The sequence below is a fragment of the Lissotriton vulgaris genome, chromosome 5, assembly GCF_964263255.1.
Source record: "Lissotriton vulgaris chromosome 5, aLisVul1.2, whole genome shotgun sequence".
NCBI lineage: Eukaryota > Metazoa > Chordata > Amphibia > Caudata > Salamandridae > Lissotriton > Lissotriton vulgaris.
The window spans coordinates 836,780,835-836,808,392 of record NC_141693.1 but is presented as its reverse complement, the minus strand read 5'-3'; the positions used below and the strand labels follow the sequence as shown (position 1 = coordinate 836,808,392).

The following is a 27,558-nucleotide window of genomic DNA, read 5'->3' as shown; positions in this document are numbered from 1 at the left end:
GGTAAAGGGGTATTTTTAGTGTTCAGGGTCAGTTTTCAGTTCATGGGTAAAGGGGTGTTTTTAGGGTTCAGGGTCAGTTTTCAGTTTTTGGGTAAAGGGGTATTTTTAGGGTTCAGGGTCAGTTTTCAGTTCATGGGTAAAGGGGTATTTTTAGTGTTCAGGGTCAGTTTTCAGTTCATGGGTAAAGGGGTATTTTTAGGGTTCAGGGTCAGTTTTCAGTTTTTGGGTAAAGGGGTATTTTTAGGGTTCAGGGTCAGTTTTCAGTTCATGGGTAAAGGGGTATTTTTAGTGTTCAGGGTCAGTTTTCAGTTCATGGGTAAAGGGGTATTTTTAGGGTTCAGGGTCAGTTTTCTGTTTTTGGGTAAAGGGGTATTTTTAGGGTTCAGGGTCAGTTTTCAGTTCATGGGTAAATGGGTATTTTTAGTGTTCAGGGTCAGTTTTCAGTTCATGGATAAAGGGGTATTTTTAGGGTTCAGGGTTAGTTTTCAGTTCATGGGTAAAGGGGTATTTTTAGGGTTCAGGGTCAGTTTTCAGTTTTTGGGTAAAGGGGTATTTTTAGGGTTCAGGGTCAGTTTTCAGTTCATGGGTAAAGGGGTATTTTTAGGGTTCAGGGTCAGTTTTCAGTTCATGGGTAAAGGGGTATTTTTAGGGTTCAGGGTCAGTTTTCAGTTCATGGGTAAAGGGGTATTTTTAGGGTTCAGGGTCAGTTTTCAGTTCATGGGTAAAGGGGTATTTTTAGGGTTCAGGGTCAGTTTTCAGTTTTTGGGTAAAGGGGTATTTTTAGGGTTCAGGGTCAGTTTTCAGTTCTTGGGTAAAGGGGTATTTTTAGGGTTCAGGGTCAGTTTTCAGTTCTTGGGTAAAGGGGTATTTTTAGGGTTCAGGGTCAGTTTTCAGTTTTTGGGTAAAGGGGTATTTTTAGTAAATTAATTATTAATACTTATTGTTTAGTACATATATATTATATCTTTACTGTATATATTTTTATTTATTAATTTTAAACATTATTAGATACTTTTAAATATGTTTATTTTATTTATTAGTGTTATATACTTACTTTTACATTTATATATATTAAAAAAAAAATCGATATTTTTAACATCGATATTTTTTACAACGATATTATTTTTTCGATATTTTTGTACTTACCATGTTGTAGATAGGATGTCGATATTTTTGCCCTCGATATTGTTGACTCGATATTCTTGTAGGTCGATATTTTTGTAGTCGATATTCTGTCATAGATCCCATGCTATCTAAGTATCTTTTGCTTTGAATCTTCCACCCCCCACTCACTTTGGTCTACTCAACATGTCAAACACAGAAAACTACTACCCCCCTCCCATGGCCCGCTTAACATCATAATAATGAGATTACATATATTTTCAGCTGTACTCTAGGTAACTTAGTCACCAGTCACCCTATGTTGATAGGATAGTCAGGGGTAGGCATAATGACATAAATAGGGCATAGGACCATAATTAGAAATAGAAGAAAGCCCTTGAGAAGTCAAAGTGTGGGCCCTAACCACCCATCTCGACTACGAGAGAGAGAGACCGGAGAGTCAAGGCTATGCAATACCCACTAGATATCCAGTGTTTATATATATTAGAAAATGTGTATTGTCTCTTTACCCACAGCCGGATTGCCAGAGAGTGTAGATGAGTTCTAGTGCTGGTTTTTGGAACCCATTTCGCCAGCAGGTGCCTCATTAAAAAGAGCCCAACACCAAATGGGAAGGGGCTCTCCCCTCTGCCCCCTGTCAAGGTGACCCCCTTTCAAGGCGACCAAGAGTAAAGCATACAGTAGCAAACCAATAGGTGACTATATGGTTGTGCCCAGGTGTAGAACATTTGCTTAGACTAGTACTAGACAGCACTGATTAATTTAAATTCTCTTATGTGGTCTGAAGTGGTCTTTTCCTTCGCTCCATTGATTTCAGGCAAAAGGTGCACGTTTTTACAGCTCAAAAATTTGCTGCTTGTTTAGGATCACTGAAAATTTGCAGTCTACCATTCATGGTGATGCAGAGTTCACCTAGGTATAATGGAGCACTTTGTATGCCGGCTTTCTGAAGATCGTGCTTGATGGGTACAAGTTCTTTTCTTGTGGCCTGAACTGCTAGGATGAATTCCTGGTAGATTGACAGCTTGTTTCCTTCATATGTGAGGTCACTCTTTCTCTCGCAAGGCACAAAGCCTTTTTCTGATCTTTGTAATTTAGAAAGCAGGCTATTATAGTGCTGGCCGGTGCTCCTGGTTGAGGGTGTGGACGCAGTGATCCGTGAGCCCGCTCAACAGGGACCATGGCGGTGAAGGCATCTCTCTCAGATATGCTTACCAATATTTTGACTTTTTGAAAGAACAAGGGGAACCCAGCGGGTAGCTATGGACCATGGGTATCAGCTAAGTTTTGGGAAACAAAGGTCCTAAGCGTATAATGAACTACTAGAAAAATGTTATATAGACCACAATAGGCTACTATATATTTATCTCCCTTATCCAGCCGGACAGGGAATTTATTAATCAAATAAATAGATTCTAGTTCTGGATACATTCATGCAACAAACATTTCACTGCAGTAAGGCACAATCCTGTACCGTACCGGAGAAAGATGAGAGAGAGGATAGGAAAGAAAGGGTGTTTCAGGCAAAGGGCATGAGCAAACAGGGTACTGTTTCAAGTCAAAATTAGCAGTATCTCCTGGAGTAGTACATACAGATATAGATACACATTCATTAAATGTATGTCTACTCAGAGGAGTCGACGTTTCGATCCTGTGCTCAGATTATGAAGGGATCATCTTCAGGACTTAAATAAATGTTTTGCCTGGTTTAAAAATTACATAAACCTGTTGGGGAGAAAACAGGGAACAGAAAAGAAATAAAAGAATTGTCAATTTAAATGACATTGGAGAGCGGTCAGCTTAACCATTTGCAGCACTGTAGACATAATCCTCGGAATCGCAGTGATGAGTTTGTGCTGGTGAGCGTGAACATTAGATAGGGTGCTTAGTGCATTAATGGTAAACATTTGTGACATTGTAGACATAATCATCGGAATCGCAGTGATGGGGATGTGCATGTAGAAACTGGCCTTGAATACGAAGTTTGGTGCACTGATGGTGACTAGAAGACTCACTCGTTCCTCTGTGTTTGTGGTGAGGAGAGTAAGGTGCACTTATACATCCATGGGCACTGTCAATTGAAAATGAAGTTTCGTGCGGCAGCCGAGTCGCGACTTATCAACAAGGACAAACTAGGTGTGGCGTTGTTCCTCGCTGAAGCTATGGGGTTAAGAGAATTGCATACCTCTGTTGGAGGTGAGGAGGTTGAAGTTCTCCGCATGGGCGCGGGATAGGAGCGCCAGCGTCCTGGGGGCTTCCCTTATTACTACAGATGGGGGCTCGATGGCTGCAGCTGTGAATGGAAGAGGGGGGTGGGGGGTTAGGCTTCCGCATTGGGTAAAGTGGTGGAGGAGTAGGTTTGGGAAGAGTTGGGACATACCTTGGGCTCAGCTGAGTCCGATCCAGCAAGGGCGTCTCAATAGGGTGGGAAAAGGCTTGCGCCGGGTGCCATCCGAAGTTTCAGAAAACAAATGGAGGGGCCAGTACTGGGCACGCTAGGAATCTAAAATCTGCAAAGTTAAACTGGTTAGTGGTCATACGTGGGAGGGTATGGGTGGAGGGTTCAGTCAAAAATGTTACATACCCTTGTTTTAAGATTTGGAAACCTTATCGATGTTCTCGAAGTGATTATACACTTAAAAGTTAGGGAACGGCTTGATGGCCGTCGCTAAGCCGCGGTCGATTGGATCAGCGATCCGCTACAAAGGAAATGGGACAAAACTTAGATCTAGCTACGGAGTGAAAAACCGATTCGAGGACCAGTGATTCAGGAGCTTACCAGAAAAAGGAGCAATGCCTCGGTGCCGGCAGGCAACAGTGATTGTCAGTCAGCGCGCTTGAAGGAAATGGGCGGGCATTTAATAATGAGCCAGGAGGTCATGTGACCGGGGGAAATTGCCCTGTGTGACTTCGGGACCAAAATGGGCGCCATCTTGAAATGGTGCCGAAACAGTTTTTTGCTGCTTCGCGCGCTGGTGCCTACTTAGGAGGGACAAGTGATAAAAGGGAAGTGGTGATAGATAAGCAGTGCATAAGTTCAAGTGAACTTTAAAGTGAGAAGGACATTCTGATTTAAAAATTAAAGTCGTCCCTTAATGAATTGAGCAGGGACTCAGGTGAATTGCCAAGCTTGAGATTATCGGGGGAAGTGCACGTGGCATAGTCAAGCTATATGATTACATTAAAACAATCAGTTTTTAATTCACTTCTGGACATTTTACTATTCAAGACACATCTTGCATTGGTACAAATTGTTCTATTAGAGGAGTGTTGTCCAATCATCGCTTCTGTTGAGTCCTGTGTGAATAGTGTTAAACTGAATTATGGACTTGAGTTCCTCACGATTCAGGAGTTGTCCCAGGTTGCCTCCTCTTTGTGGCAACTTCACCGCTTTCAAAATTGTCCATTTGAGGTCGTCTGCGTTATGCTTGAGTTCAGCAAAATGTTCAACCAGTGGAGCATTTGGGGTCCCGCATCTAATGCGACTCCTATGTTGGCATATGCGTGTCTTAGCCTTTTGGGTAGTTTGTCCCACATACATTTTAGGACATGGGCAGAGAATTGCGTAGATTACATTACTCCTATTACAGTTGGTAAAGCTTTTCATGTCAACAGTTATACCATTATGGCAAAAATTGCGAGCCTCAATCGTGAATTCACGGACAGAACAACATCCACACTTGACATGAGCCAGGATTGGAGGAAGGCCCCAGTTAGATTCAATAGTTGAATTAGAGATGGGGGCAGGTAGGGCTGCTCGTACCAGATGGTCCCTCAGGTTCTTGTTTTTCTTAAAAGCAAAAAGTGGTCTTTCTAGATTTATTGAACCTGCATTTATCATGGGCCAGTGTTTGAGAATAGATTTACGAATTTTATTCGAGACAGGGGAAAAAGTGGTGACACATGCAATCCTCTCTACTCTGTCACGGGTCTTAGGTGCAAGAAGATCCTCGCGTGGGCAATACCAAGCTCTTTTGGATGCATTTTTCACTAATCTTCTGGGGTAGCCACGCGCTTTTAGTTTATTTGCTAAGTTGTTTGCTTCCCTGAAGTAGTCCGATTTTGATGAACAATTACGCCTAATCCTCAGAAATTGTGAGTATGGCAGTGAGTCTTTCAGGGCCCTCGGATGGTTGCTATCATAGCTTAAAAGGGTATTTCGCTCAGTGGGTTTTCTGTACAAGCGTGTCAGGAGTTTGCCTGCCTCATGATAGATTGTCACATCAAGGAAGGCTATTTCTGTTTTATCGTGGGCAAGGGTGAAAGTGAGGTCTGCGCAGTTATTATTTAGCCAACGGAGGAATTAATGCAATGTGGCAATGTCCAAATTCCAGATCAGGAAAATGTTGTCTATATATCGACGCCAAATGGCAATGCCTGAGCAGAATGGATTTTCATCTGTCAGGATGGAGCCAGTCTCAGGATAGCCAGGTGGGGAGCAAAAATTGCCCCCATTGAAGTACCCTTTATCTGTTGGTAATATATATTATCAAAGATAAAGAAGTTTCTGGATAAGCAAAGCTCGAGCAGTTAAAGGATAAAGAGTGTAGGCACCCTATGAGGCCGGGGGCGAGTGGCAAGGGTTTTTTGAATAACCAGGAGAGCCGCTGTTTGGGGGATGTTCGTGTAGAGCGACTCTACATCCATGGTGCAGAGTGTGCTAACCTCTGGGTCATACGGGTAGTGTTCTACCAAGTTTATCATCTCCATGCTGTCCCGTACGTAGCAGGATGTAGATGGCACAAACTCTTTTATGAAAAAGTCCACATATGCCCCCAGTGGTTCCAAGATTGAGCCACAGGCAGAGACTATTGGTCTGCCTGGGGGAGTGTCGATACTTTTGTGAACCTTTGGGAGAGTGTATATCACAGGTAGGCGTGGGTTTTTTACATTGAGGAAAGCATGTTCCTTCTTGCTCAAATACCCTTCGGCTCGAGCATCAGTTGTGAGTTTGAGTATGATGTCTTGAATCTCCTTAGTTGGGTTCCTGGGTAATCTTTGGTAATGGTCTGTATTACCGAGTTGGCGATTAATTTTATTTTCATAGGAATCAATGTCCTGGAGGACAATCCCGCCACCCTTGTCAGCACTCTTTATTATAAGTGAAGGGTTAGTTTTCAACGTGCTAATGGCATCTTTCTCAACCCGTGAGATGTTGTAGGGAATATATAATTTTTTCTTTTCTAGGTCACAAAGATCTTTTTGGACTAGCTTTTCAAAGGTAATGACTTCAGAAGGAATCATGTTTGAAGTTGGGAGAAAAGTAGATGGGGGACTGAAAGGTGAGATTGAATTAGAAGGGGTTGATGGGTGCAGTTGAAAGAAAGCTTTCAGGCGGACTAGTCTGAAGAATCTAAGTAATTCAGTCTGCAACTCCATATAGTTTGGACGGATAGTGGGCACGAAGGATAAGCCTTTTTTCAGCAATTCAACTTCGGGGTCCTGCAGTGTGTGTTTAGATAGGTTAAAGATGGGTATCTTCTCAGAGGGTGTTTGGGCCGGCAACGTTGGGTCAATGTCTGTAGTAGATTCTACCATTGATAAAAGTTGTTCCGGGTTGCCAGCAGGATCCTCGTTGATATGGTCCCATTTCCTTCCTAGATTCAACAGTCAAAGTCCTTGGGTTGTTCGTTCTTAACAGGATTGAAAGCTGGGAAGTTGATAACCAAGTGTTTTCTGCCATACAATATGGTTTTAGAGTGGGCTTGGGGACCATTAAGCAATGTCTCAACCTTAACTTCATCATTAATGAGTACACAATAGTTAAAGAAGTAGCGCTGATTCTGTCATTCATGGACCTTTGCAGCACCTTCAATAGGGATAAACTCAGTAAATTATGGCAGATACTTGTGAAGCGGGAGCCTGGATGAGGCCCTGGTTAACTTACTATGGGCCCTTTATTATGGGGTCAACGCCTCTCTACTGTATCTGGCAGGGGGTAAATGTACGAGTGTCTTTGAATTGCAGCGGGGCATCCAACAAGAATGCGTCCTCGCCCCTATTTTATTTCTCTTGCATATTAATGGTTTGAACACCACCCTAAAACCTGATGGGAAGGATCTTCCCAAGATTATTCTATCTTAATCCCAGCTCTTCTCTATGCAGACAATACTGTCTTGATGTCATGCACCCCTAATGGGTTGCGGACACTAATTGACAACTTGGTCATTTTTATGGAAAATTTAGATCTAGACCTGAACATCTCTGAAACCAAATACATGGTATGCTCCAAAAGAATTGTCAAAACTGGCTCCTCTGGATTAATGGTAAATGTATAGACAAGGTCACAATCTTCCCCTACCTTGGAATTGTATTTATTTATTTTAATTTTATTTATTACGGTCAGCGACAAATAATTAAAGCAACATAGATGTACACAGCTTAACGTCATTTGGTTGATACATTTTCATATCCAAGTGTAAGTACACTTATGATCGCACACAGAGTATACATTATAGTAATTTTAGGGTTTTCCCCCCTGCAGCTCTCGTGCCTGTTGCTGGTGTACAGTGTTACCATATACATCCCTTCCGCAACACCACATCCCTGCATTTTTCGAGCGTTCTTTGGCGTGAATTTAGTTAGTATCTTGTAAGGAACAGAGATATTGTACAAAAGGTTCCCAGAAGTCTCTAAGTCTTGAGGCAGGTATTTCTCCTGCGTACACTTCCAACGTCTCTTTACAAAAGGTCATATCCGCTAGCCAGTCTTTGTAACGTGGTGGGCGCTTGCTACCCCAATGCATCGCAACCCGGTGCTTAGTCAATAGCAGCGCCACCACCAGCAGTTTACATCTTTTTGCAAGCTGAATCTTGTAAAGTCCCAACAAGCAGATCGGTGGGGCATTTGGGATCTGCTCAGATAGAATTGCTGTAAGGGTACTAGTGATTTCTTGCCAGTGCCATGTGGAGAAAATCAGCATTTGGCGCACAACATTTGTGACACCTAGTGTCTGGTCTTAGTCCGCATTTATGTACTTTTACTGTAGTGTAGTATATTTGATTTAGGAACTTAAAATGAATGATACATAAGTTACCATTTGATGTTAGCCGTTGTATTTATGCGCAACTAAAACCCCAGTCTTTCTTATCTATAGTAGTTCCCACTATTTTCTACCATCGCTGAAGCGACCTATCTTGGGTCTCACCCACTTCCGTTATACAAGCGTGTCACTAATCATTGTCGTGTGGGTGTGGTTAGCAGGATTTGCAGTGCATGGAGCTGTGGGGGTTCGTCCGGGGACGATGGGTATAATTCCCTGATTGCCATTCGCAGCCTCAGATACGCAAATATCTTCAGCGGTGTGCAGTGTGCACTGAGGGATGGGTCATCTTGCGAGATGAATCGATTGTGTGGGAAAATGTCACTCATGGTACTTAAGCCCATAGCTTCCAATAAAGTTAGCATGTTTTTTTCCTGTGTGACTGTTATTTTCGCATGGTGGGCTATAGGCAGCGCCGGGGTGTATATTGGAAGTTTCTGTGCTTGCTGTGCTAACGCAAACCACGCTCTTGATGTGCAAATCACCGAGTGCATCATGTCCTTAGGGTGTGCCTCTTCGGGTCAGATATGTGTGTATGCAGTGGCAGGGGTAGTGCACTTTCGTGCGCCACACCTATGTGCGGTATATGCGCATTTGGTTGTGTCCCGTAATGGGCGTCTTAAGCCTGAGCACAATAAAAGTATAGTTGGAGGTCTGGTGCCCGAAAGCCCCCTTGATGATATGGTTTTGTTAGAACCTTCCAGCTGTCTCTCGCCTGCTTCCCTGCCCAGGTAAGGCGCTGCATGGCTGTGCATAGTTTGGAAAACAGCACTTGTGTGAGCCAGATCGGAATGTTCATAAATAAGTATAAATATCGAGGCAATACCACCATTTTTTGTATGGCTATTCGTCAGCCAAGGACAGCGGTAATGTTATGTTAAGTTATGTTAAAATAGATTTCTAAAGCGCACAGCTACTCAGAAGAGTGTCCTGGCACTTAAAAGACAGAAAGAACCAAATAGCAAGGGGGAAACGGAGGAGGAAAACAGGAGAAAAGGAACCAGGGAGGACCGAGAAGGTTGTAGTGTCTGATGAAACAGTCAGGTTTTCAATTGTTTCCTGAAAACGAGCAGATTAGTGACTTTCCTACGTGGATGAGGTAGCTTGTTCCAATGTCCGGCCACTTGTACTTGAAAGGAGCGGCCGCCTTCGCGAGCTCCGATATATTTAGGGGTGGCCATGAGATGTTGATGGGCAGATCTTAATGATCTACCAGGTATATAAAAGTAAACTCTTCGTGAGATGTATTTAGCTCCTATCCCATGCAGGGCCTTAAAGGCCAGGAACAGGGCTTTGAAGCGGTAACCAGTGTAAATCCGATCTCTAGGCCCTAAGCTCAGAACAGCCCTGGCTGCCGTGTTCTGTACTCCCTGCAGTTTGTTAAGTAAGAACTCCAGAAGGCCCAAGTAGAGGATGTTGGCATAGTCCAGCCTTGAGATGATAAGGGCCTGAATAACCATTTTTCTATGCTCAGTCTGTAAGAGAAATAAAAACGTCCTGAGCATCTTCAGGAGACCAAAACAAGTTCTGACTGCCGATTGGACCTCTGGTGCCATAGAGAGGGCATCATCCATTTTTATTCCCAAGTTCTTTACGGTCCTGACCTCGGCCTGGGGAGGAGACATGTCTTGAGGCCACCATTGTTTCCATACATCCAGCGGGGGGAGCCGAAGAAGATAATCTCAGATTTATCTGAATTACATTTCAGATGGTTATGTTTGAGCCAAGCGAAGGTTTCTTTTAGGCAGTTAATCTTCACCCTGTTGAACTCCTCACCCTTTCTGCAGGTGAACAACAGTTGCGTGTCGTCAGCGTACGATATTATTGTAACCTCATTCTCTTCCGCCAATGTGGCTATGGAGGCCATATATAGATTAAAAAGTACTGAGCTCAGAATAGAACCCTGTGGCACACCCACACTCAGAGTTGGCACACTTGCCGAGAAGGGGGGTGACCAGACCATCTGGTTCTACCCTCTATGAAGGAAGCAAATCATTTCAATCTGATCCACCAATCTATCTACTCGATCAGTTTAGTTAGTGCTCTACCATAGTTCATCCTGAATCACTGTTTCTGGTTTCCTGTGTATCCATACTCCTAGGTATTTGACCTGTTCGGTCTGCAATTGTAGCGGGAACTCTAGGTTAGGCTGTGATGTAGTTAGCGTAAGTGGTATTACCACCGATTTGTCCAATTTTTATACTAAGTCCTGAATACAGCTCGAACTGAATGTATTCTCTAATGAGTGGGTTTAAGTTAGTGTCTGGGTGCCAAACATACAGAACCATATCATCTGCGTATAATGATATGCTTATTGGACGTAGTTGGAATTGAAGAGCGCATTCTGGGTGTTTTTGTCGAATCTTACACGCTAATGGTTCTAATGCTATTGAAAAGAGGAGCGGGGAGAGTGGGCATCCCTGTCTAGTTCCGCGGCTTATTTTAATTGGGTCAGATGTATTCCCATTTATTCTAATGCGTGCGCTGGGTTCGGCATATATAAGCACAATCCAAAGCAGGAAGGGCTCCCGAAATCCCATCCCACAAAGTACTGTGAACATAAATACCCATTTGACTGAATCGAAAGCCTTCGCCGGGTCCAATAAGGCAGCAGCTGCTGTCAATTCTGGGTGTAATTGGTTCAACATTGCAAAAATAGTTCTGAGGTTTTACGTAGTGAATCTAGTCGGTATAAAAACCAGCCTGACCTGGGAATTGTATTTAACTAAAAAAAATCCTGGGGTTCATGCATAGCTAATTGCTAGCTACGCTACAACCATTCAGTCAGGGCTTTATTCAACTTTGCCCGCTGTGTAGGCAACAAGCCAAACAAGCTAGCCCTTGAAGTCTACTCAAGATAATGCTTATCAGTGTTAGCATATGGCGCTGGGATCTGAGGCTAGTGGGAGGTCTCTACGGTCAGGTGGAGGAGAACAGATTTGGTCAGTGCTTATTAGTCTCCCCTGTTCAACACCCTATTTTTCCTGCATGAGGAATTAGACCCGACGTATATATTGAGTCTCCTCAAGGTTGCAACCCTAACTCTTTGGATTTCAGTCTGGGCCAATAGTCACATGGGCCTAAATTGTGAAATCATCCAAGATTGTTTGAGGTGCAAGAAGGGTATTTATATTCCCTGGACAGGTTATGTGAAAACTCTTGCAGGTGACATCAGCTGGGATGAACTATTCTCCTCCCCCTATACCCTGTCTAATGAGGACATCCTCAAAGCTAAGACACTATTTCCTAAACATATGATGTCAGCAAGAGAACAAGAAGAATTTAGAAAATCTCCCTTGTGGGCTTATGTCCTGGTCCAAACAACTCCTCTCATTGAACCATATCTATCATGGGTTTCCAGACCGTGGGAAAGGTCCCTCTTGGCTAAATTTCAACTAGGATCAATCAGGTCAATGCTCCCTTTCTCTTTAATTCTCCATCTCTATGTGTCCATGTGATGAGAGCTCACTTCAACCCTTGGAACACTTTTAAATTTTCTGTAGATATTATGAGCCCCTGACAAAAACGTTTTTACACCTATTTGTAAATTGTAAGGTTTTACTCAGTATAGGTCAGCTGTGTATTTTCACCGCCAACTTATGAACCCTAAAATGTGTTTTTACGTGGGTTGTTTTTTAAAGTCTGCTGTATTGTCAGTTGGCCATGGAGTATGTTTGTCTATATACTTTGCTCTTTGATGCACATTTTGCTTGCTGAGACCCAATGATGCATTCTTATTTATTTATTTTCGGTTGTACATCTGTTGCTGATTTGCACTTTTTGTATTTTTAATATCTATATGTTTTAAGACAAATTGTGATGTTATTGCTTTTTACCTCTTGGCTTTTTATTGGAGCCTCTTAACCACGTTTGTTTTGTACCTTTTATTTTTTTTAATGATCAAATAAAGAATTATAGAAGAATTACCAACAAACATTTAAAATAAAACATTTTTTTCCACCAACAGTAAAGGAGTCACCTGCCTCACATTACAAGACACCCAATGGAAAAACTGAAACCTAAAAATAAAGACTGCAATTACCAGCAAGAACACATATGTAAATATAAATAGGTAACAAGTACCATAATTCTGAATGTTTATAATAGATGTATTATACATTTTTAAACAATTAATCCTTTGTATTATTACACTATTTTTAGGCATAATGACAGAAGGAGGAAAATAAATCACATCGCTAAAAGGGAAACAATTATTCTGTCACATGGGCTACACCTACAGTCAAGAAGGTACAAGCATGGAAACTATCAACTTGAAATATGCTCAATATTACTCTAATGCTTGCTATGGGAGGACACAACCACCCCCCAAATGTCACTGACAATGAAGTAAGACATGTACTACAAGATTTACGAGATTTAGTCTACAAGCAATTCACATTTTCCTAAAGTCCCAAACACATAACACAACAGCTACCAGCTATAGCTGCATTAAAATGATTAATAGCACAAATTAAATACAAAGCCGCCAGAGATACCCCTCCTGTCCCTAGAACATACCAAGATAACCAAATTCCTTAACAATTAACTACTACACATAAAGATTAACCCATCATCGTACATGATAGCCTTAACAATGATACATGTAACCTAATATATTCTACCACAGATAACTTATTAATACTAAGCCAATGTCAAACATGGATGATGGATGGGACAGTCAAAATGAGCCCTAAAAGATTCACTCAGATACACACCATACATGATGAATATCAAAACGGTACTATGCCATTCATAATACATGCCCTCTTACCTACTAAACAGAATAGCACTTACTAAGACCTAGTAATCCTCATTAAAATGAAAACAATCAACTACTCCCCAAATAAAATAACAGATTTAGAACATTCTATGATTCAAACTATCCTTAACCTTACCCACACACCACTATACAAGGCTGTTTCTACCATTTTAACTAAAGCATTTCGAGACACCTCCAACAATCTACACTAAGAGTAGAATATGCAACAAACAGCCAATTTGCCTTTGAAATGAAAAAAAATGATTGCACTATCCTATGCCCCTGTCACAAAGGTAGTAAACCACTAAAACGAACTTGAAGAAAGTCCTTTTTAGCAACAAAATAAACACATACTAGGTGCCCTGTGGTCGAGGGACCCTGACCCGGACCTCTCACCCTTCCTTTTAGGTAAGACAGGCACAGGGTTTGCTCTCTTTTATTTTTAGGAAGGGAATGTTTATGGCACCTATGATATTCTTAAGAATAAAGAAGTAAGTCTCTGGTGTGGGTCTGGTGGATAGACAGATTCTTTTCCCCTTTTGCTCTTCTTCTGTCTGGCTCCTGGTCTTCTTCCCACGGAGGTTCAGGAGAGCGGCGACCTGACCCCACGACCCGCCTGGGCCGTGGTGAGGGAAGACCCAGCCGCCGCGTCTCCTTGGAAAGCCCCGGTCTTGTGCACAGTGCTCATTGAGCAGTTTCAGTCGTCACCGTCTCCTCCCTCGATGGCTTCCTGCATCTCCTTCCGATCCCTGGTCCAAACGCTGTCCTCCTCTGCCTGAATGCCATAGGTTACACTCCACTCCTCCTGATGGCCTTGTCCCATCTCTCTCTCTCTCTGCTCCTTGGCTTGGTTTGGTATCGTCAGAGAGACTCCTTGCTCGCCACCATTCCCCCTTCATAGGGCACGTCCTCCCGATGTACCGCGTCGTCTAGACCGCCCCCTGTTCGTCCGGACTGATCAAGAACGGTGACCATGTTGGGTTGGTTGCCGCAGCCCAATGTTACGCTCTCGACATCATCACATGCCCTAAGGGATTATTTTGAAGACACTTGGGTTAGCGGACTGCACCGCTTGGGAAACAGACACCACCCCAAATTTGAAATACCATGGTGGAATGTCTACTACAGCACAATGACTCAAGAAGCCAAAAATGCATTAGAAGGATGGCACAATGCCTTCCACACCACACTAGGCAGAACCTAATCTACAATGTACAAATTGATAGAAGCAATACAAAAATATAAAGCTACGAACAACTACGAATGCAACAACCGGTAACCTAAAATAAACCTAAAGTTAACAAACCACGAAAAGCTTCAAAGTAAAATAAAACTCTTTATTAACAACAAAGGAGTACACTATGTAAAATCAATGCCACAAAAAAATTACTTCCTACACAGCACATAATAAACAAAACAAAAAATCCTAAATTATATAAAAATTGTTTTAAGGAGTATGTGAAATAACTGTGTTAATGTGCAAAAAATAGATGTACCACAACTGAAAAATTAAAGGAAAATGTAAAATGTAGAAATGAATAGCACTGTTCAAATATTATTTACATGCTTTATTTATTATTACAAGTTACTAAATTATTGTTAAAATATAAGCATACATTTTTGTCTTGTGTATAAAAATATATATGTAATAAAAAATGCATTCATAAACATTCAATAAATATCAAAAATAAAAATTACAAACTGTATAATGTACTTTTTAAAATTTAATATTAATATTATATATGTGGAAATTACAATATCGAACCAATTTTGGGTAAAGTCTTGGACACTCAAGGTGTTACATTTACTATTCCTACTTCAATGCAAACCATTTTGGGGAAAGGTTGGATACTAAAGGGGTAATAATTACTACTCCCACTCCAGTGTAAACCACTTTCAGAAAATTGTTAGACACCAAAGGGGTCACATATACTATTCTCACTTCGTTTTAACCATTTTAGGGAGGATGTTGAACACTAAAGGGGTTACATTTAATATTTCCATTCCAATCTACTCCATTTTTTGAATGACTTAGGGCAATAAATGGGTTACATGTAGTATTCCCACTTCAAGCAAAACATTTGGAGGAAGGCATTGGACATTCAAGGGATTACGTGTACTATTCCCAGTCCAATCTAAACCATTTCAGAGAAAGCATAAGACAATAAAGGGATTACATTTACTATTTTCACTCCAATCTAAACTATTTCGGGAAGGTGTTGGTCGCTAATTGGGTTACATTTACAATTGCTAAACCATTTTAGGATGGTTTTGTACATTAAAGGGGTTATATTTACTATTCCCACTCCAATATAAACCACTTTGAGGAAGGTGTTGGACACTAAGGCCCTTATTATGATGCCAGAGTTGTATTTTTATGTTGTTAATTTTATTATATTTCTGCGAATAATGTGTATGTACTTTGAAGGCCCTCGTGGCTGAAATAAAGTATTTTTGAGTTGACTTGATTGGATACAGAGCTTACCATGATGGGGAGAACCAGTACAACAGCAAATAACCTAAATCAATTCTCTTTTGGATCAATAAAAACATTTATGAAATCACTCAGGGACCCACCTGAAAGTGGTTGTTTGCTGCCGTTTTGGACCCGTTTGGACCCACACTACTCCTACTGCTGCTGGGTTTGAAATCACCGCTGCACCTCGCCGCACCCGCTCCGCAGGTGCCGCTTCGAGGTCGAAGAAGGGAGAGGTGATCTGCGTGCTGCATCTGGGAGGCGCCTGGAAGCTCAATCTCGCCGGCGCTAAGCAGGGACTCAGTAGACCAGGAATCCCTGCTTCCCCAGACCGGAGAGCGGACGCGCCCACCTTCTGACACGCCCCCGCCTGTCCAGGAGTAAAAGGCGGGCGTGTGCAGTAGCCGCTGGGACCCACCTGAAAGTGGTTGTTTGCTGCCGTTTTGGACCCGTTTGGACCCACACTACTCCTACTGCTGCTGGGTTTGAAATCACCGCTGCACCTCGCCGCACCCGCTCCGCGGGTGCCGCTTCGAGGTCGAAGAAGGGAGAGGTGATCTGCGTGCTGCATCTGGGAGGCGCCTGGAAGCTCAATCTCGCCGGCGCTAAGCAGGGACTCAGTAGACCAGGAGTCCCTGCTTCCCCAGACCGGAGAGCGGACGCGCCCACCTTCTGACACGCCCCCACCTGCAACGCCCTCTACATAACAATCTGCCTGACGCTTAGCGGGACGCTAGCGGGACGCCGAGCGAAGCCCGGGCAAAGGGCGGGCCGTCTGTGGCCGTCCGGGGCCGGAAGAGGCCGGGCTGGGCCATATTCCTTGGCTCCGTAAAGTGTGCACCAAGCTTACTGGACAATGGCTTCAGGTACTCGATCCTGTAAGACAAAGAAATCTGCAGGAGACGTTGTTCTAGGCACTATGGACCAGTTTATAACTCGAGCAGTTTCCATAGTCGAAAAGGAGATAATCCTGGCAGAACGAAGGTTATCCCGGGATTCTACGAGTATGTCTAACAAGCGCTCATCTCTGGGCACCATTGCCCTAGCTGCTAGCCCTGGACATATTCCCCTAACTCCATTGCTGATAACTGATTCCCCAACAATCGACGAGAGAGTAAGTCGGATTAGGGCTAGTTTAGAAAGGGTAACTACCACTGCACCAAGCATTGTACTTGACCCGACACACTCCAATTCCTCTGTCCAAAGTATCTCACCGCCTGGGGGACAAATTCTGGATTGCAATCCTGAAACCCATGAAGTTTCTAGCCCCCCTGTGCCTTCTAGGGAAGCTGTGAATTCCCCACTCACTGTAGGACACACCGAAGCCAGTACTCCTAGAGCAGTAGTTCCCCAAACCACACCTGCAGAGAATCTAGCTTTGGGCCCAGTCTTACAAAAGAAGAGAAAGCGTCCCGCTAGCCCCCGCAGGGGAGGCTCTCTAAAGCCTCAGAGTAAAGTAAGTAGGAACATTGTACCTAAAGGGGGCACTAGTTCAAATCAGGTCTCTCACCCAAAATCACACGTGACCCACACCGGAGATCTCTCATTGGAGGGCACCCCTGGCCAAATGGCTCCTATAGATATTAGCATTTTCCCTCAAGTTGAGAGCATAATTAAGTCTGTGGTGATGCCTCTCGTAGATAAGATTGATGGCCTCACTCGCAAACTAGCCTCACTTGAACAGTCAATGCTGGACAATTTTTACGCAGTGAAATCATTAGTCAAATTTCACGCGAAGGCCCAGGTTGAAGAAAATGGAGGGCTAAGGAGCGGTGCTGTCCCCTTAGTCCCCTCTATTTCTATAGCCCACCCTGAGCTTACATCTTGCCAAAAGACGCCTGCCTCGGGAAAGGCTCCCCAATTGCAGCAACCCAACTCTGGAACCACACCCCCACCACCAACTCCTACCCCTGAGTCTAGTCTGGCCCGACCAAGGAACAAAGATAGTACCCAGGCTCCAAAGGCACTTAAGGTTAACTTCGCTGCAAATTCCAAGCCTATAGTGCCTAACACCAAGGTTCCTGGAAGCACAGTGATCGCAACGAAGGGTGATACAACCCCATCCCCTCCAACTCCTGCTAAGCAGGCCGTGCCCAAACCTCCTACAAAAACCACTGTAAAATCTCCGGCTAAAGACAGGGCAAGAAGGCACACGCCAAATGCTAGCCTTCCCCCTGGCTGTAAGCCTTATGTGGTAATTTTAACGGGGGTCCCTGAGCTTGAAGAGGGTTCTTGTGAGTCATACTCTGACCTTAAACACAAGACGCTCTCCTGGCTCAAAGCTAATAGACCCCTCCCAGGGCATATCGATGGTAGAATAGCCTTCGTCCGACGCGTGGGTTGGATTGGCAACAGACGTAAGGATATTACTGGGGATTGTGTGTTGATCAATTTCAACGACCCCAGAGCAGCAGGCATGATTTGTAGTCAGCAGTCGCATTACAATTTCTGCGACATACAAACTAGGGATTTGGGGTACTTCTATCACCCCCCTCCTCTAATGGGGCCTAAAAAATCCCTTCAAGGTGGGGGCAGAGGAGCATGGTTCCCGCATTATCCAACTTTGGACCCCAGAGCAAGGGCCTGGACACCTACTCAAGCAGCCCCTCCACAGGGTTGGGGTTGGTGACTTGATAATATAGCGGCAACCAATGCCTCCCCTCCTAGGGTCAATACAATACGCATAGTTGGGGAGGTACCCTTGTCCAGCAATGCTGTGCCCCAATCCCCGCCTAACTTAATTATGTCCTCTCTCCCAGGCGACGGGTCAGTGAATACTGAGTTAGTGGATGGAGCTCAAACTCCCGGTCCACAGGGAGGGAATGTCGGATGCGATGAGTCCCTGCATCATGCATCCCTGAAAGCCATTAGTTGGAATGTGGCAGGTTTAAACAGCAAGCTAGATGTCCCGGACTGGGTGGCACTTATTGAACCCCACTCAGTCTGTGCATTCCAAGAGACGTGGTGCGTAGAACCAAGGCACCGAGTGGGCCATACCTCCTTTTTTGTCCCGGCAGATATTCCATCATCGGGAAGAGGTCGCCCTTATGGTGGTCTCTTAGTTTGGGTAGACATTTCCTTGGGTTGGAGGGTACACCATCATCCCCAAAAATCTCCAGACTTGATGCGCCTCACCGTAACATGCCCGAGGAGAGCTGAAAAACTGGAGATTATTAACATCTACACGCGAGGGGCCTCTGGGAGAGCCTTGTCACCAACGCTCACGGACCTGGAGGTATTTTGGGTGAGTGTAGTAGCGATTCATTAATTATGGTCATGGGGGACTTTAATTGTACATTCGAGCCCTTGTTGCCCGATGAATCCCTGGATTTATATGATGAAGATTCAAGGAGAGGTGTCCCGTCACTTGATCTTCCAATCATAAACAGTTGGACCCCCAGAATCATCCAGCTAAATTCCCTCACACTGGAGCATGGCCTGAGAGCAGCCAACGGGAGGACACCCTCAGACTTAGCGGGGGCACACACATATAACAGGGTTGGTCACTCATCCCGGATTGATTATATCCTTTTAAACTTTCCCTTGTGGGCTCACATGAAGGATATGATAGACCTACCTTCCCTGGATAGCGACCATAACGCTCTCTCCCTGACCCTATCATATTGGTGGAGGAAGATTCACCCAGCTTGTGGAAACCATGATACATTAGCGACAGGGCCATTGGGAGGGGTGGTTCCCTCAAACTGCTTAAGACGCCTGAAATGGGACAAAGTGGCAATAGATGAAGAGAAACTGTTATGTATCAGAGCTGTTACTTCTACAGCCTGCGCCATTTTAGAAAATGAGCCTGTCAGCCCAAATCGGATTACAGCGTTGTTCTGCGAGGTCTCGCTGTCAATTGGGGACCTATTTAAGGCTAAAGTAAAAAAGGGAAACACTAACCGCGACAAGCGGCAGGGCAAACCCGGATGGTACTCGAAGGAGTGTCGTGCTAGAAAGAGAGCACTGATATTGGCTGTAAAAAGTGGAGATGCATCCTTAATAGCCACCAAACGAAAGAGCTATAAAGCGGAGCTTAAAACAGCAAGGAGAGACTGGGAAGACGAATTTTGGCAGGAACTTCGAATCGCCAGTGTTGGAAAAAACGCAAAAGGTTTCTGGGACTTATTACGCAAGAAAAACAGACCCCTTGACACAGTCATCACCTGCAACATAACTGAGGATCTATGGTACTCACATTTTTCGAAATTGTACACGGCAACTGCAGCTGAAGCAATGGATTTCGTATTACCTCAGTTCCCTCGAGTTAAGGAGAGACTTGAGGAAAGTCTGTTCACCAAGGCAGAAGCGGAAGGTGCAATAAAATCTCTTGTCCCGCGCAAAGCGGCTGGCCCCGATGGTCTCCCGGGCGACCTGCTCCGTGCAGACCTAGGCGATTGGAGTATGTTAATTTCATCTGTTTTGAACGCTGCCATGGCGGGTGCTCCTCTGCCCGCCTCCTGGATGGCCGCCGAAGTGGTCCCTCTGCACAAAAAAGGCTCAAGAGAAGACCCAGCGAACTACAGGCCTATTAGCCTGATAGACTGTTCGCAAAAAGCAGCAGGCAAGGTCCTCCTAACCAGAATACAGCAGTGGGCAGATGAAAACAGGATACTCTCGGATCTCCAGGCAGGGTTCCGAACTGGTACAGGAACAATTGAACAATTGTTAAGGCTACTTATGATCCACTGGAAGGTCGTCACGATTGGGAAGGGCACTTTATATCTTGCCTTTATCGACCTCCGGACGGCCTTCGATTTGGTCCCCAGAAACAACTTATGGAAAGTTCTTAGTGATCTTGGCCTGCCACCTTATCTGCTTCACTTGATCATGAAGTTCCACGAAAACAACTATGCCCAAATTCGCTGGGGTCCGAATGGCCAAAAGACCCGAAGAATAGATGTGAATAGAGGAGTGCGGCAAGGGTGCGTTCTTGCCCCAACACTCTTTTCGCTCTATGTAAATGGGGTGGTGGAACACTTGTCAAGGATACCAGCAGATGCCCCTCGCCTGGCAGGTCGTTTAATTCCCACCCTGCTTTTTGCGGACGATACTTTGCTCCTGTCAAAATCGCCAATGGGCCTACAACAGCTTCTCTCTGGCTTTGACGATTTTTGTAAACAAAGAGGACTCTGTATAAATACAGACAAAACAAAGTATCTTATCTTGAATCCTCCGCAAAAACATGGCCCTCCACCAACATTGGGCTCTGTCGCACTGGACAGGACCAAGACCTTTGACTATCTGGGTATCCGGCTGGTGGATTCCATGAAATGGGACCAGCATCTGACCAAAATGTTGCTAAATTTGAAAAGAGTAACCGGGACCCTGCTGAAAGAGCAGAGAGCAGCCTCAACCAAACCAATAGCTGCAGTTTTGGATATTTACTCAGCCAGAGGAGTAAGCGCCGCTTTGTACGGGGCGGAATTGTGGGGAATGTCGAACTTGAAAGATCTTGCTCGAGCTGAGAACACCTTCTTGAGAAGCTTGATGTCCCTTGGCCCTTCTGTCCCCATCTTGCCTCTGCAACTGGACATGGGTTGTCGGGCGATTGAAGATCTAGCAAAGCTACGCCCTTTGCTTCTGTGGGCCCGCATCTGGAGAGTCCCTGAACTCTCAAGTTATGCGGATGGTCTGCGGGAGATATTAAGATCGACAGGTTGGGCGAAAATAAAGTGGCTAACGGATATCAAAGCATTACTCACCAATCTGGGGCTGGAAGAAGCATGGTACCAACAGACAGCCCCGCCCAAATCAACGATAAAACAGCTTTATTGGAACTGGGTGGCGAATAGAAGGAATTCTTCTACCTCGATTTGTAAGTCGACCAGAATCTTTATGGAGTCCAAAGATGTCCCCATTAGAGAACTGTATTTGGACATTATTTCAGCCCCTTGGGAAAGATCTCTGTATTTTAAATTTAGAATTGACCTTCTCCCCGTCATGGAATTTACTAGTCATTGGAAAATTCCCTACCAGACTGCTCCTTGGTGCCCTTTTTGCCCACAGCGCCACGAATCGGTCCCTCACTTTTTATTCGAGTGTCCTGCCTATAAAGTCCCACGGTCAAAATGGCTAAAACCCATGTGTCGCACACTGGGAACTAGACACTGTAATGTGGCACTAAGGATTCTTCTTTCAGACACTCGTACTTTTTATGTATGCGCCACCTTGAAGTATCTTGGGTGGGCATGGCGGATTCGGTCAAAAAGACTCAGACAAATTGTTTAATTATGTTTTTATTTTTATGGTCTGCTTTAAAACCATGTCTATTTTAGGTAATTTAATTATTTTTCCCCTAAATAATAACAGTATAAATTGCAGTCTTAAATCATGCAAGGGTTTTTTTTTAACAAAAACTTGAATTTATTTTTAATGCTCTGAAATGAATTTTACTTGTATGTACGCTTTTTAAGATATTTTATATGTCGAAATAAAGCCTTTTTGACTTTGACTTTGACTTAGGCAGTACTTACTTGTCCCATTATGCACATGGCCTATATGCTTCAATCCAAAATGAATTCATGAGAACCCTCTTTAGTGCCAGAAGCCTCCAAAATTCCAATAAAAGTATAAGCCCTGCTTATATCAATGAGTATATCGGTTCTGTGGCTAGAGTTTACATTAAGATCTTGATTTCAATGTGGCTGCAATCCCAGGTGAAAACTGTGCCCCAGCTAATCACTATTTAGGGGCCTAATACGACTCTGGTGGTACGAGGACAGCCAGACTCGTGGTGGCATGGCGGTGTTGGTCTTGCGGCCACCCCATCAACACCCTAGTGGTCGACCCACCTTGAAACTGCCGACTCCGCCAGAGAACTGCCGTTGCCTGGTGGTGGTGCGGAGGTTAAGAGGCACCTATATGCTTGGCGGGACCGTTGCGGTCCCACCAAGCATATTACGACTTTCATCACCGCCACTGTTTTCATGGATGTCTTTCCTCCATGAAAACATTGGCAGTGAAGAAAGTGGCCCCCTTGTGCCTCATGCCTTGGGGATGCACACAGGGGGCACAATTGTGTGCATGCACAGAAGTTCCAGCATGGCATGGGCTTTTCAGTCCATGGAAAACAAAAGTTAAGGAGGGTCAAGGGGACTATGTTTAAAGACCTACCAAGCTCTAAACCCCTAAGTCAAACTACAATAAACAAAGAGAGTCGGGAGGTCTGTTAGAAAACGTAGCTGAGTCTATGAGGTCCTAATGAAGTGACCCTTTTGGATTGCACTGAACCAGGCCCAGTGGTCACATGACACACATGTATATTAGAAATCCTATCAGCCCACCCATCTGGCGGAGCCTCGTCATGTAGGACCTCAAACCAGAGTGGTGTGTCCAAGCCCAGATGAATTGGCCAGACAGCACACACTACTGGTTCATCTTGTGAGAAGTGTCCGTGCCACAGAGTGGTGCTGAAAAAGTGCAGTGCAAAACAGGGGATAAAGAATAAGTGATCTAAAATGGCGGTCAAGGCAAAGAAAAAATAATTTTATTAGAGATATTCACCAGGACGCCAGATTAAAAAGAAGTGTTGAACAGTGTGAAAATATCACTGTGATGCTTTGCTGTGTTGTAAATCAGGCCAACATGTTTCTGCCGAAGGTGGAACTACACCGGCATTCTTCAGGGCCAACTACAAAAAAGAACCTGCTACTGCAAAGGTACACTCCGACAAATTATACAAAGTGAGACACAAAAAGGAACAGACCAAAAATGTGTTAAAGACCTGTCCAAACTACTGGTGTGGTCATATAGACCATCCTACCATATCCTCCGGATCAGAAGTTGATAGAGGAAGTAATCCTAAAATTGAAAAAACAAAAGGAACAACAAATGTTGTACATTATACAGTCAAAAATAGACTATTCACAATATCAGGACCAATAATTAAACTCAGCTAGGCAAGTCCTACTAGGACGGCCAGATGATATAAAGGTTTCATATTAAGGTAAACCATCAGTCATTGCTGAACATGAATTTCAAACAGGATGTAAAAGGACTTACCCAGCAATATGTGGGAGTCGAGCCTCACCTCACCCGGCAACGGCTCGGAGATTGAGGCCCCGCTCTATACACAGAAAGAAAGGATAAAACTTATCAACCTGTATTGACTCAGGAAACTGTAGTCAGTGTTAGGTTGTACAATCTGTGCATAAAACTGGTTGTGTAGCTATCCCAACCGAACGCTGTCCAATGGGGGACCAGGAGAGGCCTGGCTAGTGGACAAAAACTAGTGCCTAGTGGGTGACATGCACTGTCAAGCTGGAATGAGCACCTGTATCTGACTAGTGCCCGATCTATGGTTGTGCAGTCAGTTGTGAAATATGAACCAATACCTAGATGTAAACAATATGGCTCTAGAATTGACTAGTTTAGACTCGTGGGTCTTAGGTTAAGACAAACCCCTTTGTCCTGTGTCCATATGGAAGGTTACATACAGTAACATGGACCTAGACCTACCCTTTATTCTATTGGTGTAGAGAAATTACAGGAGCTCAAAGAAGGAGTAAGAGCTCAAGCTAGCATCTGTTTAGAGGGAAAATCACCTGCAGATTAGCTAAACATGAAAAAAAGGGAAGGGACGGGGGCCACATCAGGAAGGACAGGACTAAGCGCTGCGCCTAACGATCGAAGCTACTCACCTCTCCGTCGGTACCCCTAGGCAGACACCTAAGCCGAAGGGGAGGCGACGAGGAGAGGTGAGGCTAAAGTATTTATACCCCCTGTGATTGGGTAAACAGGAGCAGCTGCGTGCCTATCGCCGCTCCCGATGTTCCGATAACACTCCCTTTGCGCATGCGCGGTAAGGTACCGCTGCCCAACACTGTGTACACAATACCAGGCACGCGCAATAAAGTAATGCCAGCTGATGGTTGCGAGCGCCGGTAAAGGAGCAGCGCATGCGCAATAGAAGTCTTAGGTGATTACGAGGGAGACTCGGAATCACCACGTTAGCGCGCATGCTCCGTTATGCTGAAACAAACGCCGGTTGTCAAGGACTACACACGGCGGGCATAGCAACACTCATCTAGGAGAACCCGTCCGCTTGCAACCTTTAAACGAGGGCCTGACAGCTGGCGGCCACATGAATGGCGCGGTGGAACCCGATGTAATTAAAGTCCCTGAAATGAAGCAATGCATCCTGGGGGCCTGTGTATATCTGTATAATATAGTTAGCACAGAACACAGTGGTTATAAAGACACTAGGTGTTAGGTGTGTAGAAAACCAGGATCAACACGGTACAGTGGAACTCAATGTGTTAAAGTCCCTGAGACGGAACTAAGCATCCCAGGGGCCTGTGTTCATCGGCATGCCATGCCTATAATGGCAATGAACATCGTGATTATGAAGACCCTAGATGATAGGTGTAAAAAATGCCAGGATCAACGCCCGCAGATAGCGGGAGGGGTCGGTGGACGCGATCATAGTAAGGCAATAGTGTGCTGACATGAAACAATGATCTTTGGCTATGTAATAGGGTAGATGTTGCCAGAGACATATAGAGTGGCGCCATCAGCGTCTGTCCAAATGTAATTGTCATATTGGAAGTGAGGTTGACAAATCACCGACTGATTCTACATTATGTCAAGTAGATGCAATGGGTCTGCATAATGTGAATTATAAGTGAAGCCAACTTAAGGAATTCAACATAATGGAAACGGAATAGGCCAATTTCCTCAATATCTGTTTGACGCAATGGGTCTGTGTCATGTGAAGTATAGAAGGAGCCCATAGTGGTATATCAAGTTATCAGTAGGAGATGAAGTACTGAAGGGACACAGCTGGTCAAATGGACATCCAGGGTATACTATCATTCAGACCTGAGATGTCAGTTTTCAATTTGAAAATCCAGCGCTGTTCCTTGATGAAGAGAAACCTTGAGATGTCGGTGATATGTGGTGGGATGAATGGTTGCTCCAAAACAATCCACCTTAGATCTTCAGCTTTGTGCTTTTTAATCAGAAAGTGGTTTGTTAGACAGGTGGATTGCTTGTTGCACCGTATTGTGCTCTTATGCTCACTAATACGGGACTTCACTTTCCTAGTGGTATGTCCAATATAGGCAAGACCACACGGGCAAGTGATCTTATAGATCACTCTCTCCGAGTTGCAGTTTGTATGGTGCAGCAACTTCCATGGTCTAGCAGTTCCAACGTCAACAGAGAGTGTCTTGCTGGTCTGGGGACATGACGCACAATTGCCACAGGGATGGTGCCCTTGAACCGGAGTTATGTTCCAAATGGTGTCAAGGGTAGTGGTAGCATCCTTCCTTTGTATCCGTGGTCTAGTGTGGACCAGTGTGTCCCTGATGCTCGATCCACGTTTGAACGCAAACATGCCATGCTGAAAATTAATTTGATGTTTCCATTGCAGTGCCTATTTTATAGGTACTGCTGTGGAAACGCCAAAGGAAAAGCCCGCCAATTACTTAATAAGTCATAATAGGGTGGACGTTCTCTATATGTGTTTGGCGGTGCAGCGGCGGGGCAGTCCTGCCGCCGCACCGTCAAACTCGTCATAGGGCCCTTAGTAGAATGCAATATTGATTGAATACTCAATTTGCACTTGAATCTGAGAGGTCACAGAATGGGAAATTACATGCAATTTGCTAATGTCTTCACCCAGTCAGGGGCACACAAATCAGAAATACAAACAATACACACTAGTTGTCTGCAATAAGTGTTACAAATTTGTGGTACCAAACTTCAACATCGGTTGCCATTTACGAGGTCTTGTAACTGTACTTTGGTAGCAAACAGGTGTTTGTTCCTGAAACAGGGTTAACTGAGCATATGTATATGGGCCTGAGCGTTATAGCTTGCAAATGAAAAGTGACTCCTTGAATCTAAAATTGACATCAGACAGGATAACTTTGAACTAGGCAAACACAATAAAACTTCACAAGACATGGAAGGGCCAAACAACTTAGATTCTATAGATTGACTGACTGAGCGGGGAGTAGTGAATATAATACCAGCGAGAACCCCCAGCCAACAAGATAGTATGTACTCGACACGTCAATTTAGCCACCAAGTCGTTCACGATGCCAATTCTAAGTGGACACACTTTTATGAAAATAGGGTAACCAATGCTCATGTTAAAAAGGAGAGTGACTGTTTAATTAGGCTCCGGAACCCACCGACCTCTACAACAGACATGGTCTCCAAGCCTATTAGGATGGTCTCCTGCAATATAACCGGGCTCAAACAAAAGCTTATCGAGCCGGACTGGCAGAAATACGTTGAAGATTTTGACCTATGACTCTTTCAGGAGACCTGGGCAAGGGAATCACAACATAAAGCTGGGTACTGAACATTTAGTATAGGAGTGCTGCAACCAAAAAAAAGGAGACCGTCGGGTGGGTTGATAATTTAGGTAAAAAACAACATAAAAGCTACCATAGAAAGCATACACACTGGCTCACTAGATATCTTGGGACTGAAACTTAAGTTTTCAAATTCAAACAGATATATCTTTTTAATATATATATTAGGCCAAGGGAGCACTTGAAAGAATTGCTACTAATACAACACTTCGAGGATATCCTTGAATCTATCGAACCAAATGGTGTCATCCTAGTGGGAGGCAACTTTAATTGTTGCTACGAACCTTTAGTGGGACTAGATACCGTCTCTGAGGAGGAAGATCTAGCCAGGGGGGTCCCCCCATGACAACAAAAACTGTGGGGTGTTCGACCTCCGCTTTGCAGTTGTATCCTTTTACTATTGAGAGAGGCCTTAGGGCATGCAATGGTCGATTCCCCTCAGATTTTGTATGCTCAAACATATTCTCAAGAGGAAATTCTTCATCACGTATAGATAAGGTGATGATAAGTACAGCACATTGGGCATATGTACAGGATTTTTAAATGAGTAAAAGAACAGAGAGTGATCACTTCCCTCTTTGCTTAAATCTAATCGGGAAATGATTTCCCACCCACCCATCCCTTGATACCGAGACCAGGGAGGAGACCAGACAGCCCTTGGTAAGCAATAACCAGCGGTCAGTTAGGTGGCCTGCCATATTGGACCAAGTCGAACCCCTCACCAACATATACAATGTATTTAGTGATCATGTAACTTCTTATTTTGAGCTAGGCACTGAACATATGCAAATAACACAAATTCACCAAAAATTGGTAAAGAAAATCAAACTCT

At 44.2% G+C, this 27,558-nt stretch overlaps 1 protein-coding gene across 2 annotated transcripts in view; it reads right to left on the bottom strand.

Annotated features, from left to right (window-relative positions):
- Positions 1–27,558, bottom strand: part of SORBS1 (sorbin and SH3 domain containing 1) — a 1,099,691-nt gene that overhangs the window by 833,942 nt on the left and 238,191 nt on the right. The window lies entirely within an intron of this gene.